The sequence below is a fragment of the Harpia harpyja genome, chromosome 5 (genome assembly GCF_026419915.1).
Source record: "Harpia harpyja isolate bHarHar1 chromosome 5, bHarHar1 primary haplotype, whole genome shotgun sequence".
NCBI classification, from domain to species: domain Eukaryota; kingdom Metazoa; phylum Chordata; class Aves; order Accipitriformes; family Accipitridae; genus Harpia; species Harpia harpyja.
Genome location: NC_068944.1, coordinates 71,142,129 through 71,156,286, shown reverse-complemented (window position 1 = coordinate 71,156,286; position 14,158 = coordinate 71,142,129). Strand labels below are relative to the sequence as shown.

The following is a 14,158-nucleotide window of genomic DNA, read 5'->3' as shown; positions in this document are numbered from 1 at the left end:
CTTACTCCCTTTGAAAATTTTATTCTTGAATTCTCTTGTCAGCTTTGATTTCCCAATAACTGTCGCTTTGCCATGACTATTTGAGATGCTCCAAGCTTTAAACTACAGTAGTGCTATATAGCAGTCAGGGTCATTAATATTTATAAACACTAAAAGCATGGGGGACATGAGTGACTGAATCAAATGTCTTAATTACTGTCTTTGGGAAGAGGTGGTAAATGGCTGTCTCGGCAGACTAGCAAGGTGTATTCGCAAAGGGAGATGACAAGGCACATACAAGGTTGTTTAGATGACTGTGGAGGGTCCTGTGTTTATGGACCATAGGATACCTACAGCCCATGATTCACCCAGTGTCGTGAAAAACCACTGAATTCTGGGACACTTGTCAAAAAGGCGCAGTACAGGAAGATTTTGCTCACCCTGGTTCAGTTATCCCATACAAACATCTGCTCCTGCTGTGGAGCTGAGCCACCTTTTCCTGGCTGAAAGCGTGGCTACGATGTTAAATATATTGAACCAAATTTGCCATGCACAGCCATTTGACTGGAGAATACCCTTAATTTTCTTTACAATGAGGTAAGGAAGTCTGCTACTTTGTCAAAGGCGTAATTTAGCTTTATTGCAAGTTGCTCCAAGTTGCTAGCCATGACTAATGTAAGCCCTGCCTGTCTATCAGCAGAGACTGGAGGAGCTAATGACTGTATTCCTGGAGAAGAGACTTCATTGATTCAAACTGAAATAGCTGGTGAGTGATGCTCTGAGGACTTTCCATTAAGAATAAAAAAACCAGTTCACTTTGTGTCTATACTTTATATAAGGAAACCAGAAAACCCTGTAGTGAGCTCTCTCTATTTTTGTTTACCACAGAAAAACCCATCATCATCATCATCATCTTCTCAGGTCCACGCCTCTCTACTTTTCCATATTCACCTGATATAAACCAGAGTAAGTGGCACAACCGTGTAAGCAAATGTGCGATTTAGTGGGGGAATGAAACCTCCTGGTTAACCACGCACCGCTCAGCAAAGCTCTTCCCCTCCTGTGTCCTCTCCTCTGCGGCAACATGTGCATCAACCTGGGTCCGCTTCATCGAAAAGGAGCGATGCTGGAGCTTCCTTTGGAGCTTTTGCTCTAAAAATTTTCTCCATCTGTGTCCCCACTGTAGGGCAAGAAACATTTTTTCTCTATTCATGTCTCCTCTTAGCTGGTCCCACCAAGGCTGTTGCCACAGCACGTGTAGAGGTGGAGAAACTTCCAAATACACCATGTGCCAGATATAAACTATACTGCCTTACTGAACTGGTTAATGTCATTTCTCTAATGTAGGAAATACTGCATATTATTGGCCAAGCACTTCATAATTTTCTGGTATTTCTAAAATGGATGCCAGCACTTGGAAATATTGAGTAATTTTTAATTGAAGGGATATGATCAGTAGGTGATTAGTTTATGAAGTGCCTTGGATGTATGCTGTGTTATAGAAACAAGCCATCTGGAGCGAGCCTGTGGTTTAGCTTCTGTAATGAGTACCCATAGATTGCAATGCCAAAATGACCAGCTTTATTATGTCGGTGAAGATCTTGAGTAATTAATTTCATTTTCACAGATCTAAATGAACTAAAATGGGAACATAATTTGGCCCAAAGTTTTAGTTTGATGCTCTTAATTATGCAACCAGGATCATCAATGCATTTTCCAGTATCCTTAATATAACCAGCCACCGCAAATCAGACTGTTGAGTTCCTTCCTCTGTCTGCAGCTTTTACAAAATTTGCCATGGCCAGGATTTCACCCCATTTTGCCTGGACAAGCAGTGTGCCTCCCTTAGGTGTTTCTTGTATTTGCTGCTCCTCTAACCTGCAAGCATAGTCCTCTGCCTCTGATCTTGGGAATAGGCTGGCAGGATAAAAGAATCACAGAATCATAGAATAGTTTGAGTTGGAAGGGACCTTTAAAGGTCATCTAGTCCAAGCCCCCTGCCATGAGCAGGGACATCTTCAACTTGACCAGGTTGCTCAGAGCCCTGTCCAACCTGACCTTGAATGTTTCCAGGGATGGGGCATCTACCACCTCTCTGGGCAACCTGTTGCAGAAATAATACTGTCTCACTAGTGGGGGTTGCTTGGCAGAAGAGTCCCATCATAAATCTTAGTTACAAAGCCCGTAGCTTGCATTGCTGCAGGGTACCTGGGTGGTACTGTTACTGGGTACCTGCAGCACTAGTGTCTGTGTTGCCAGTCTTGTAGCTGCTGGAATTAATTACTCTAAAATGAAGATTGATTTGCAGTATCACACCAAAAGTAATCCTCCCTCTTTCTGAAATCATTGTTGCACAGTCTTTTTGCTGAAGTCCGATCAATCATGGTCATGTACAGCATTAAAACTCGAATCCGAAGTGCTGCCCTGTATCTGATGTATCAAGAGGTGTAGGAAGGAGTGAGGGTGACTGGAGGAAGTGACTGGAAGTGGCTGAAAGAAAAGAAAAATCCTTGAGAATGCTTTGATCTGAAGTTGAGTATCTGTGTACCGAGCGGGAGTGTACTTTTAGGAGAAGGGCACAGTCTGCATGTAAGTAGATGTATTCTATTTGATGTGCGAGATCAAGGTGTCAGAGCCTTTAGCAGCTCATCTGGCCATTTTACCTTGCATTTTCCCTCTTAATTTTTCCCTTGTGTTTAAGAATTGTTTTTCCCTCTTGTTCTGTGAAACATTCTTATGCAAAGCCAAATCTCCTGCAACTCAAGCAAGCTGTTTGTAGCACAACAAGGCAAAGAGGTGCAGGAGTTTTGGCTTTGCATGAAAACGCATCGCTTCTTTTTTTTTTTTTCTCTCCCAAAACTTTTTATTAAGTGAGCAGTACTTTAATGAAGCATTTCATGGGGGAAAAAAAATGCAACTGCTGCGTCCTGTAGATTGTTCCCAGATCCCTGAAGGAAAGATTATTTACAGATTAAAGCCGTTACTGTTTCCTGTGTCATTGCAAAGCAAATAATGAGCAGGACTTGAAAAGCTCTGGTATCTTCTGGTTTGGAGTACCAGCTCCTCTCAGAACATCAAACCACCATGCCAACACTTTTTCATGGTACCAGGTGACTAAATTTCATAGCAGATTCTCCCCCAATTTAATGCTGCTAATGACTATGTGAACGAGACTTAAAATATAAGCACAAGTTTAAAGTCTCAGCTTCAGTATTTGAACTTAAGTCTGTGATGGTAGAGTCTGTTGGGAAGGGAAGCATCAGTTTAAAATCGTTAAGTTTTCTAGTTTTTATCGCTATTTCCCCAAAGCCATGCTATCCACAGCAGACCCAGGAATAAATTGCAGGAGTCAGGTTCTTGCTGTAAGCACGGACAAGTGGCGTGCTCTGAACGCTGGCATGTGATGAACAAGCTAGCGGTCTCTCTCAGCAAGACATGAGTCACTTGGGTAATTCCTTTTTTAAACAGCAGAACTGGATTCATGCTTCAAGCAGCCTCCGAAAGCCAAAAAGGAGTAAACTTCAGGTTACAACTTTGTGTTTCGTGTCATTACCTTCTTCTCCTTCCTTTTTCCCCTGCAGTGACAATGTGTCAGTGGATAACAACAGGAAGGGGAACTCTGCCACATGCGGGAATAATAAAAACTAGCAAGGTCTACATTGTGAGGTCCCCAACTACAAGAAAAATGGGAGCAGCTCTCTTGCCTTCTAATGTACAGGAAAGAAAAAGAGGCGGGTTTAGATGGAGCATTTGGACAAGCTGAACACAGATTTTCCCTACACAAGGTACCTCTTAGAGCAGGTGAGGAGGTATACATATATATACAATTATCTATCAACCCATCCTTAATCAAGGAAGAACACTGCTGGCTGACTGAAGTCTGTTATTTATGAAATATCCAGAATATGTCTGTAACACATTCTGCCGATACAAGCCTGAATCACTAGCCTCCCAACTGCACTTTCCAACAACGTCTGGTAACACTTGGCCCCTCTACCTGCAGTGCTGCTATAGCCACTGCTTTGAAAAGATGGGTTTCAGTGACAATATTGATCTGAGCTTATTCTTAACTACTGCGTAATCACAGGCTGAGCACTGGTGACCTACAGTTTCAGGGACATTTACTTTATCTTTGTTCCAACAAAAGTCCGTGATACGATCTCAGATTCCAGCCTTTGAAGGGGTCCTGTTCGTAGAGATTATGTAAATAGAGACTGCTCATTTTTAAAGTGGGCAAAAGGGGATAGACTTTGGATAGGACACTGGATTGAAGACAGGGTTTCATTTCTGTCTCTGCCTTAGAAGAGCTGGGAACTCTGGTGTGGCTTTGGCAGCTATAGACTGTAGCTGCTATTTTGCACCTCTTTCAGAGCTCGTCTGGTTTTAATTAATATTTCTTTTCTATCCCTTTTTTAAATGTGCTATCACACTAAAACTTTTTGGAACAGCGCTGGATGGATCTCCACAGTATATTGAAGTACTGACAATCCTTAGGCACCTACCGCTGAAGAGCTGAAATGCAGATGGCTTATTCCATGGGGAAGTCACAGATGCCAAAAGTTTAAAGTAATGAAGATATATGGGGAACCTTTGAATTTGCAGTATAAGGAGACTCCAGTAGGATAAATAACACTATGGGCTCTTTTTTTCTCTCTTTAAGGGTTCTCCATATCCCATGTTGTGCAAACATGACCGATGAGATGTTAAAATGCGCCAGAGTAATATTCCTAGAGACTCACTGGTTTGGATGGGGAAAAGAGACTTTAATGCTTACTTGATCCTAAATATACCTATTTGTAAAAATAAAAGTGTGCTTCCTTTTGCTGGACAGGTAGTGAATGATACCTAAGCTCTCAGTATATGAGAGTCTTAACTAAGTGGTTTTGGTTTTGTAAGCTACAACCTTGTAAACCTTAATATACTAGATGAGAAAAATGAATGGGGCTCGTTTACTGTGACAGTGGTGAGGCACTGGAACTGGCTGCCCGGAGAAGTTGTGGATGCCCCCTCCCTGGAAGAGTTCAAGGCCAGGTTGGATGGGGCTTTGAGCAGCCTGGTCTAGTGGAAGGTGTCCCTGGCCATGGCAGGGGGGTTGGAACTAGATGATCTTTAAGGTCCCTTCCAATCCAAACCATTCTATGATTCTATGATTAATAGCTCTCAACAGGTAGCAGACATGGTTGCAAATGACAGCATGTGATTGGCAGTGTATTGAGAGTAGGTGCCCCTCGGCAGGATTTCGTGGCCCTGCTTGGCAAAGAGGTGGAATATCCCTGGAGAGGGTATCAAAGTGGGATGCTGCTGGCTGCCTGCCCATGAAAGCAGAAGTAAAATCCAGCCACGATGACTCTTGAGCAGTGAAGGGTGCATGGGTATGGGAATTAATCAGTCCAGGTGCACAGTAGTGCCCTGTGGGAGCGTAGTTTAGAGAGCTGCCAGGCCTAAAGTAGCTGCAAGTGTGTCAACCTTTCAAGCAGAAAACCTTGATGGGCGGAAGAATTACTGCTGCCCAGGCAACTCCGTAATCTGAGGTGCCTTACGGACTGCAATTACTCTGGTACTGTGATGGGTTGACCCTGGCTGAGTGCCAGGTGCCCACCAAAGCCGTTCTATCACTCCCCCTCCTCAGCTGGACAGGGGAGAGAAAATATAACAAAGAGCTTGTGGGTCGAGATAAGGACAGGAGAGATCACTCACCAATTACCGTCACGGGCAAAACAGACTCAGCTTGGGGGAAATTAACTCAATTTATTACAAATCAACCAGAGTAGGGTAATGAGAAATAAAAACAAATCTCAGAACACCTTCCCTCCACCCCTCCCTTCTTCCCAGGCACAAGTTCACTCCCGGATTCTCTACCAGCCCCCAGCGGCACAGGGGGACGGGGATGGGGTTTACGGTCAGTTCATCACACGTTATTTTCTGCCGCTTCATCCTCCTCAGGGGGAGGACTCATCACACTCTTCCCCTGCTCCAGCGTGGGGTCCCACCCACGGGAGACAGTCCTCCACGAACTTCTCCAACGTGGGTCCTTCCCACGGGCTGCAGTTCTTCACGAACTGCTCCAGCATGGGTCCTTTCCACGGTGTGCAGCCCTTCAGGCACAGACTGCTCCAGCGTGGGCCCCCCACGGGGTCACAAGTCCTGCCAGAAAACCTGCTCCGTGGGCTTCTCTCTCCACAGATCCGCAGGTCCTGCCAGGAGCCTGCTCCAGCGCGGGGTTCCCACAGGGTCACAGCCTCCTTCGGGAACCCACCTGCTCCGGCGTGGGGTCCTCCACGGGCTGCAGGTGGATATCTGCTCCCCCGTGGACCTCCCTGGGCTGCAGGGGGACAGCCTGCCTCACCATGGTCTTCCCCACGGGCTGCAGGGGAATCTCTGCTCCGGCGCCTGGAGCACCTCCTCCCCCTCCTTCTTCACTGACCTTGGTGTCCGCAGGGTTGTTTCTCTTACATGTTCTCACTCCTCTCTACGGCTGCCGTTTTTGTCTGTCCCAACTTTTTTTCCTTCTTAAAAATGTTATCACAGAGGCATTACCACTATCGCTGATTGGCTCGGCCTTGGCCGGTGGCGGGTCTGTCTTAGAGCCGGCTGGTATGGGCGCTCTCGAACACAGGGGAAGCTTCCAGCAGCTTCTCACAGAAGCCACCCCTGTAACCCCACCCCGCTACCAAAACCTTGCCACACAAAGCCAATACAGGTACCTACGGAGAGATGTTACTCTCATACTTCACTTGACATGCAGTGATGGAGAGTGGAGGGAGCCGCTACCACAACACTCGTCTTTTCTTCTCTGACAGGATGAAACCTGGAACAGTGTTATCTCTCTCTCCTCTTGGTCACAGTGCTGGGAAGGGGGATGGAGATGTGGCAATTGTACCCATGCTGGGGAAGGTGGTTTTGGGTTTGCAGGGTTTCCCAACCGTGGCAGCTCCAGTATTTTTTTTTTTTTTCCCAGGCAAGTCTTTATTCTTCATTTCTGTGGCTTTTCAAGTGAGGAAGCGCTGAGAGCGCTGTCCTCCTGGGTGTCCTGGGCTGGCGGTGAGGACAAAAAGGGGCGAGGGAAAGCCGTCAAACCGAGTCAGTGCTCAAAGTAGCCGAGAAAACAAACAGCTAGGAAAAAAGCTTGGCTTCTGGGACTCATTTCCGTAGGAAGTACAATGGAAGCAAAAACATGTGGGATGACTAAGATATGAAGGAAAACCATGCTTATGTTTGGCAACAAGCCCCGCCTTTCAGCGCTGAGGGTAGGGCTTGGTTTCTCTGTCTTGCTCCAGGTCTCGCACACGTGTGGCTCTCGTGGGCAGGACTCCCACTCCACCTGCCCACCTCAGTGCTGCCGGCTGACAGAGCTACTGGCAGAATCAATACTGGGAATAATAGGCTGCTGCAACCCCATAATTTAAAAACGACCTTGCAGAAGGGAGTATGTTGTCCGGCGTCGCCAAGGGAATTGGCGCTTCATTTTCTTTTAAGAAAACTCCGGTTTCTTTTAATTGGGAGAAAACTGCTCGCCTTATGAAATGAAAGGGAGCACATGGAGGACAGGCATGGGGAGGGGGAAGCAGTTTGTGCTCCTTCTGGAGCAAGGAGTGTTTTCCTGTGCTGGGAATTTGCTTAGAGTGCAGGAGATCAGTGTGGGATGCATCCGACTGAGTGCCAGCATCTGCAATGCACGCGCTGCTGTCAGAGCTGTTTATCTGTCCTCCTTTTGTAGGTGGCAAAGAGAAATAGGTACTTTAGTATGTCATTTGTCTCATTTTAGAGGAAACATCGAAAAAATAGGCTCTGGAGGTGGGACTTCATCCCTGTTGACACTTGAAGAAGCCTTGATGGCTTGCTCAGGCATTGAGGTGTAATGTTAGATCAGATGGGTCCTGCCCCAGCATGGCTAGGAGCGAGATCCCATTAACCTCTTTGCTAGGGAGGCAAGTGCCAGAGGGTAGAGGCTGGGGCATTTAAACCGAAGGAGCTAATACTGGTTTTGTGATTTTCTCCTTCTGTGGAGAATTGAAGTCCTGAGGCTGTGTCCCTCAGGTAAGCTGATGGGAGGCTTTCAGAGCCCAAACAGCACTGGGTTGTCTGCACCTTACTGAAAGTCAGTGAGAGCTGAGCCTTCCTGCTTCTTTAAAAAAATAAAAAAATAAATATATATTTTGGTGTTATCTATTGAGAAAACATCCAGCACATAGGTGTTGTCCCTTGTAAATGACTGTGAAAGAGATGGAGAAGCATCTTTATGGTCCAAATTAACAGGATCTGCTCCTCTTTCTGTAGGAAGGAAAAAAACTTACTGGCCTGATTGACTCAGAGCTGCCCTGCAGACCCCAGGACCCAGACTCTTTTTCATAAAAGCTTACTACATATAAATAGAGTCAGACCCCAAATAATCAATCATACTAAGATGCATGGCTTAGCTGAAAACTAACCCAGCTGGTGTCTTCCCCCTGCGTACACCCCCTGTACCCTCTCATAGATGAGAGGTCCAGACTGACCTGATCCCAGGCGCTCACATGTGCAGTGAGTGAAGCCTTTTGCAAAGTGTTGATTTTCCACGTGTGAAAACAACTTCCTCAAGTGTTTAATATTTAGCCTTGTCCCCTGCTTGAAAGGATGCTGTGAGCCCTCTGCCACAGGGCAAATGTTAGCGACTTTTTTTACTGCAATGAAAGAATAGCAACATTTAAGTTCCAGTGAGGCGTTGCTGCTTTGTCAAAGTCCAGCTGACCCTGAAACTTGCCACTGCGCTACAGTTTTGAGTAAGCCAGAAAAACAAGGTTTCTGATATGCCAGATGTTGTATCTCGTGCTTTGGGCTGTATTGCTGTCTCCAAAAGGTTGAGGAGGAGATGGCTTTTCCTATCTTAAAGAGCCTTTCACAACTTTCTGGTGGTCTTCTGAAGCACCAATTGCTGGTGATAACCTCAGGATGGAATTTTTCCTGCACAAACATCTGATCAGTTGTAATTTGTGGCAATTTCCCTTTGTTCACACTGTTCAGATGCTTTTGCTGATGTTTTGTAGCAGAGGATTCATGAGCTCTTTTTTCAGTAGGATAGCTCTGCCGTGTATGCAATTCACCGTTGATATTATAACACGTTTGCCTTTAACTTGATAGCCCATTGCTCTTACACGTGTTCACTGTCATTGCAAAAAAGTGCTTTTGTTGGCTTTTCTCAGGAAGGGATGAGGGGATGCAGAAGTGAAATTTCTTTAGTAGAGAAACACCTTTTCTGTTCTCTAAATATGTAAAAGAATAAAGCTAAAAATATTGGTCATTCTGTAGAGAAATAAAAGCACCACTGCCTTGCAAATGCAGCTGTGGGATGTGAAAACATGATTCTCGTTCAGAAGATTTTGGATTGTAATTCTGCATCACACCTCTGCCGCTCGGTGCTCTGCTCTGTGTCTCTCTGTGTGTTCAACTCATAATATTTTGAGTATTTGTGACTAAGCTGGACAGCTATAGCCTTAGATACGATGTGATCTAAAATCCTCTGAGACACAGAAATACTTGGATGCAAGGAAAGGTGTTGCTAAAGAGTACATGATGTAACTGAAAAGTCTGACCACAGAAAGCCCAATGTCTGCTAGAGGCACTATTTGCTTAATTACCTAATTTTGGACATTTAAGGAACTGTGTTAAAAAAACCAAACCAACAACTAAGTTGCAGGCAGTTCTTTTGAGGTCTAAAATGACTGTGATGGATGATCCTTAGACAGACTTTCGAAATACAGATGCTTCCAGAAAACCAAACAAACCTCTAGTCTATGCCACTTTAGCAGGCTGATTTTTTTTTTTTTTTTTTTAATTTTGGTAGCTTTGAAATCAAAAGTTGCATTTCAGGTTGCTGGGAATGCTCAGTCTGTTTCACAGTGATGCTTTCCTTATTTCCAAGGTTTGTGCTGAACCATTCATGAATATCTGGTTTCGCACAATCCCCCGGATTACTATCCGCCTGCGTGCAGCTTTGCACTGGGTTGGCTCTCCGGTGCTCTGGCCGCTGCCCTTTCTCAATGCCAGACCTCAGGGAGCGATAACTTACCAGCACTACGCACTGGCCCTGTAGTTCTGCTTTTGCATTGTCATATTTCAAATTTTTTTTACCTTTTCTTTCTCCCTCTGACCTGCTGCTGATGACCGTGCTGAACCCGTGTCCTGATATGTATCTTATGCTACCCTGAAATGTCATGCACAGGAAGCATCTGGCTCTTCCCCTGCTGTATGGGGCATTCTTTCAGCAGATTATCTCTGTTTGATTCTGCTTCGCTCTGGCACAAAGCCCTGAAAAAGTCATTTGACTAACCCAAGCTCTCTGCAGATCCAGATCACCCATCTCTCGCTGCTCTTGAGACGCAAGTGATTCCTGCTGTGTCCACCTGCTTGGAGCTGGCTGTCTTGGGGACGTGGGCATGTGTCAGGTTTGCTTTTCCCCCTTCTCATTGCTTTATCATTCATATCCCCTAGAAGATGAACTGCAAGTTGCTAGGAGAAGGTGAATCAAAATATGCTCAACTTCAGGAAGTGAAGTTTGCGAAGGGGGGGGGATTTTTAAACGTCCATTTTGAGTATTCACAGTGGGGGGGGGGGTGGTTTTCTCCCAAGGCTCTGCATTTGCAGGTTTTCCATTGAGAGAAAAGGGAAGTTAGCTTTGGGTTTGCAGGTGTAAGAGAAAACAAGTGTCTGTGACTTCCCTCTGATTTTACGCTGGCTTTTTTTTAAATTTTTTTGCATTTGGCGCAACTGCTCTGCACAGGCTTGGCAGGTACTCAGCTCTCTGTGCTTTCTTTTGTTGAGTCAACAATAAATGCAGCCAGAGGAGAACAGCTTAATGTCTATAGTAATCATCTAGCCAAAATCTGGCTAAAATATCCTCATCCCTCCAACCTGTGTAGCTCCTGGGTTTGCCTCCTTTCAGCCCAAAGGGGACAACATTTGTGTGTGTGGTGGGGTATTGGAGGGTCCTTGTTTTGTGTTCAAGGCGAGACTGGATGAGGCTTTGAGCAACCTGGTCTAGTGGAAGGTGTCCCTGCCCATGGCAGGGGGGTTGGAACTAGATGATCTGTAAGTTCCCTTCCAACCCAAACCACTCTGTGATACTATGATTCTATGCCATGAGCAGGGCAGGCGAAGTTGGTCCAGCAGAAGTGGCTGGGACCCCTGGGATCCCCACATCCCTGGTGAAGTATGTGACTAACATGGTCCCTTTAGGAAAATCAGGAGAGCATTCAATCAGGATGTAGTACCTTTTTCCAGGGTAAAAAGTAATCTACTCAGTTCCAGACAAATGGGTTTCACTTTGACATTGGAGCTGCAGGCTTTAGTCTTGTGTTTATTGCTGTGTTGATAAGATTAATGATGTTGTCATGATTATCTTAATGGTGTTTCCCCAAAACGCCTCCTTTTCAGGTTGAGTAGAAATGTGGGCATCTCTTCCTTCACCTTTTAAGTTGTTTTCTAACTTTCTTATTAGCAGGAGAAGCTTTGAGGTGTGATTCCCAGTGCTGAGACCAGAAGGTCTGTTCAAAGAATTCAAAACCTCCTGATTTCTGAGGCCTGACTGAAGGTTATTTAATGGTTGGGGCTGCTGACTTTCACCAAACCCCTCAGGGTATGCCTGCAAGAAACAAAAGCCTGAGAGACATACTTATTCATTACTGTGTACACTCATTACAAAGCTTAATGTTTGCTTGAAGCCTGGGTGATAGGGGCTCCATTTATGCTGTGTTTGGCTCTTAATCATTATGATAATTTATTATACGTCATCTCTAAAAGGTAGATTAAGTCCAATCATGACAAAACCTCCTATTGGGTTGCTGCTGAGATCTGCCAGATAAAACCAGCCATGTGTATATTTTAATTTTTTTGAAGCAAAGTTTTTATTTACCTATTACCAGACTATGCAATTACTTGAAGACATTATTTTTCTGGTCAATGGTGAAATAAGCCCCAAAGTCGTATCAGTGAGGTCACCCGGATACCTGCAAATGAGATCTCTGAGCTTAGCAGCGGTTTGCTAATTACTGCTGATACCGTGCCCTGTAAGCAGCAATCATTAGCAAGATGCTGTTCGGCTGCTGGCAGTTTCCAGCCTGAACGCACAGCACACTGGTGGCTGTGCTGTTCTCAGCATCACGGAAATCCTGAAGTAAGTGATAACCCTGCCGTCAGCACGGGTGAATATAAGCAGAGCAGACATCCTGATGGAGGCCCGGCAATGCTGTTTAGTTCACAGGGCAGTCTTTTCGAACCGCAAGAATTTATTTTCCCATTTGGGGCCCCTGGGCTTGACTTTCAAAACAGAGCCATATTCTGAGCTTTTTGTTCCAGCAGAAAATGAGCTTGCTTTTTCCTGCTGAAGCTCTCTTAGTGCTGCAAAGGTGTAAAAAGAAATCAGGTTCTGGCTCACGCCTTAAATTTAATTTTTTGCATTTGCCAGATTGGCTCTTTTGGTCGGCCCTGTGTTCCCCGTACAGGCTGTGGCTGTGCAGGGAAGATCCCACGGTATTAGCACATGTTGCCGAATGCAGATCCACTCCTCGTGTGTGGCTGCTCTCGCTGCCTACAACTGTTTCAGCTCACTTTGTGTGAGATGTCTCTCTTCCAAGTGAGTAAACCACAGATGCGACTTCCCGCATGATTACCAACTTTTATGGAAAGCTTATGGCTCCCTACGAGGTCTCCTCCTCCGCTCCCACTGTGCTGCTGCTTTTCTGAAGGCAAATTAAACAGATCTATTCCTATCAGACTGAAGCCATTGAGTTACTTAAACAGATTGACCTGACTTAGGCTTATCAATTTCTTTAATGAGGTATCCTCTGCAACTTCGGCTTGGCTTTTCGCCATCCTTCTCATTAAAAAAGTTTATTTTGGTATCCCTTTGTTCCAGGTGGAGACATTGCCAGCTAGTTGGCTGGGTATATGCCTGACCCTTAGCCCCTAATAAAGCTTTAATTTTAATTTTTAAATCTAGCAAAGGCACTGAGAAGTTACCTTGCTTATAAATGTATGATTTGGAGAGCATTTTAACTCTACCCAAGGAGCAGCAGTGGAGACGGTGCTTCCTACCTCTGGCTCCATGGAACTAATCCTGCAGAACAGAAAGAGTTTCAAGATTAAGATGCTGTTTCTTGCAGCCTGGTGAGATGCCTTCTCTCGATCGCCTTTTAAAATGACAACAGTGACAGATTCCACCCAGGCTGGAGGATAACCACCTCCCACTGCATCTTCTTTACAAAGTCGAACCTTCAGGATCAAATGGTGGGTATCTGTGAAGAGCTTACCCGAAGTGTAGGAAAAAAACCATTATCGATGCATAGAGAAACTGGTGTGTTTCTCTGGGATGAGTATGAACCAAAAATGGCTGAATTAATCCAGATTTACTCTGATAAAACTGCGCTCTGCCCTGGAGCATCTCTCCATGGCCCCGTCTTTCTTGATGCTGATCGTCCATCTCCTAAAGCTATTAAATTGGCTAATGTTAGAGGGTGGTGGTTTTTTTTTCCTTCAGCCACTAAGTATCATTTATGTATCATACATCAGTCAGGGCCAGATCTTCACAGGACCTGTATGTGGATGAAGTCATGCCTTTCTGAAGGCCTTATTCAAAGCCACAAGGAGGCTACCTTTCTTGTGCTCCAGATCCCTCACCTTGAACCTTTACCCAAAAGTACCTCCCAAGCTCTTCCTCCCCCCCAACAAGCAGTACTGGCTATCTTCTTTCACGGCACAGACTATTAATCCTGCAGGTGAGATCCTGAGCAGAGCACTCAGCAGTGGGAAGGGAGGATGTACCTCAGTCTCCTTCTCAACAAAACTGATCTTGTGGCTGACTTTTCTGCAAAAGCCCCCCTTGTCCATGTGTGTTGGGCACAACACATACAATGTGGAGACCCCAAGGAAGCACAGACACAGGAATGCCTGATTTTTGGGTGCCTGTTGTGCGCAGCCATGAGATAGATGGCAAATACATACTCCTGCAATGTGCAGGGACATCACCCCTGGTACCTCTGGGAACATTACTACTACTACTACTACTACTACTACTACTACTACTATGATAATAATTATTATTATATATTAAATAATAATAATGATAATTTTTTTCCTTTAAGACAAAGTCCCTGCAGAGTTTAGGAGCCAGTGTGGGAAGAGGGCTGCTAACTAGAAAGGGTTAGAT

At 45.2% G+C, this 14,158-nt stretch overlaps 1 protein-coding gene across 2 annotated transcripts in view; it reads left to right on the top strand.

Moving 5' to 3' along the window:
* The window catches only part of ST3GAL1 (ST3 beta-galactoside alpha-2,3-sialyltransferase 1), a 78,186-nt gene that overhangs the window by 13,490 nt on the left and 50,538 nt on the right, over positions 1-14,158 (top strand). Inside the window, exon 2 of one of the 2 annotated variants that reach the window (XM_052787526.1) lies at positions 10,301-10,400. The exons of the other annotated variant lie outside the window; for it this stretch is intronic. The gene's annotated coding sequence lies outside the window, so the exon portion shown is untranslated. The remainder of the gene's footprint in view (positions 1-10,300; positions 10,401-14,158) is intronic. 2 annotated transcript variants of the gene reach the window in all.